The following is a 2433-nucleotide window of genomic DNA, read 5'->3' on the forward strand; positions in this document are numbered from 1 at the left end:
GCCTAGTTGACTCAGGCCTGCATGCATGTGCCAGGTTGCCTCATGCTTATTTGGCACAGGCCTAGTTGCCTCGTGCCTGGTTGACCCAGTTGGTTAGTGTCAGGTTGGCTTGTACTTGGTTGGTTCATGTCCAATTGGTTCATACCAAGTAAGATCGTGCCTAGCTGGTTCATGTCTGGTAAGCTTGATTGATTCATACCCAGTTGATTCGTGTCTGGTTGGCTGAGGGCTATTTGGCTTAGAACTAGTTGGTGGATGATGGGTTGGCAGACGACTGGTTGGCCAATGACTAAGTGCCTTCATGTAACAGGAGCCCTTAACTACAGTGCTGTGGTGGGAGGCTGTAGGATGTTTCTATTTTATCTCAGCTTGATTCGTTCTTCGAGATACCCTTCTATCAAGATGAGAATGGGAAAAATAAAGGAGTGCTACCTAAAGAAGATTATTGATGCCTCTGATTTGCTGGAGTTGACCTCACCAGCTATCACAGCTGTAGGCTTGGCTGGGTTTCAGGTTGTCATCTGGCCTTTCCCTGCCAACAGGCTGGTAGTGAGGGGAAGAAGAAAATGACCCTGGGAGAGTATTACTGCCTCACCACCTTGCACCATCACTGCGTCACAGTGATGAAGTCACAATGCCTTTATTTACGTGTGTACGTGCTCCCCCACGTGGTGGGAAAGGGGCGAGGCAGGGGCCGCTACACCACTTTATTTCCTCCTCCCAAGAGCTTAAGAGGCTGAAGCAAAAAGCTGGGAGGAATCTCAGAGCATATGCTTGACACTCACCCTGAGAGTGTCCACTGTTTTAACCAACAAATATAAGGATATTTGCCCTAACCCTTTCTGTTTTCCCCATGCCCCAGCCCTGAAATAATTCACTTCCTATTTCTGTTCTGACTTCCACTTATTACCTTTTCCCCACACCATAGAAAATAGAATGCTTAAAAGTGTTCTCCTATTGAGGTGCTCAAGTCCCTAATGAAGAAAATATTTCTTTACAAATAATTAAGAATAACTATGGCTACTATTTATTGAGTTATTTTATGACCTAGGTTCAGTGGGAGGCACTTTACATTTTGTCATTCAATTCCACAGCAACCCTATTATCCCCAATTCTAAGGAAACTGATTCAAAAGGTTTGGCAACCTAACCAAGACCTGAACAGTTGGCAAAGAGCCTGAATTCAGACCCACGTCTATCTGATTCCAATTCCACGGTTTTTACCATCACACTATCCTGCCCCTTACACACGCTATGCTTATTCTCCACCCCCCACATCTGTAAGATCAGGTATATTGTCCATTCACCCCATCTCCCCTTTCAGAATTCCTTCTCCCATCTTTTTTTTTTTTATAAATTTATTTATTTATTTGTTTGTTTTTTGGCTGTATTGGGTCTTCATTGTCGTGCGCGGGCTTCTCATTGCGGTGGCTTCTCTCGTCGTGGAGCACAGGCTCTAGGCGCGAGGGCCTCAGTAGTTGTGGCGCACGGGCTCAGCTGCTCCGCGGCACGTGGAATCCTCCTGGCCCAGGGCTCGAACCCGTGTCCCCTGCATTGGCAGGCGGATTCCTAACCACTGCGCCACTAAGGAAGCCCTCTCCCATCTTTTTATCTGTTGGCTTACTTCCTCAACAATGTATATTATATAACTGGTGCTAATATTGTTGTAGATGGAGTGTCTTTTATTTTCTAAACATACCAGAAAACATTGGTTGAAGCTGTGAAGTCTCACACTTTGTGAAAAGGTCTTTAGGTATGCATAACTTATTTAATCATCAAAGCAACCCTGTGAGATATATACTCTTGTTCCCCATTTTCATCAATAAAGAAACTGGAACTTAGAAAGATTAATTTTCCAAATCTAATACATGCCAGATGGGGAGAGTCCAAGGCCCATCCCATAGATGGAAGTTTCGAATAGAACTAAAGAGTACATTCACCATTTTGCCTATACTAGCTATGAATGAAAACTAGAGAGCCCACCTTCTTAGCATGACAGACAAATCAAGTCACATCGCAGAGCTATGCCAAACCTAACACAAATTAAATGTAAGTACATTCCTGATCTTGATCAACCTGTAATAACAATGAAAGCTAAAATTTTATGAATGCTTCCTGTGGTGTTAGGCATGGTTCTAAGGAACAATTTACTTATATTAGCTCACTTAATGCTCACAATAATCCAGTGAGGTAGATTATATTATTATGTTCATTTTTCAGGTAAAGGAACTGAGATTCAGAGAGGTTAGGTAACTTGATTTAAGTCACACAACTGAAACTCCAGACAAAATAAGGAAAACCCAGTTCTCATTTTGGCTTTTCTGAAATGCCAGAAAAGAGGTGAAGGAATTTTGCTGTTTGCTTTACAAAATCAAATCACTTTCATAACTTATTGTGGGGATGACTGACGTTGCTTTTTTGCTTTATAAGAGGA

Source organism: Balaenoptera musculus, chromosome X (assembly GCF_009873245.2).
Source record: "Balaenoptera musculus isolate JJ_BM4_2016_0621 chromosome X, mBalMus1.pri.v3, whole genome shotgun sequence".
NCBI classification, from domain to species: domain Eukaryota; kingdom Metazoa; phylum Chordata; class Mammalia; order Artiodactyla; family Balaenopteridae; genus Balaenoptera; species Balaenoptera musculus.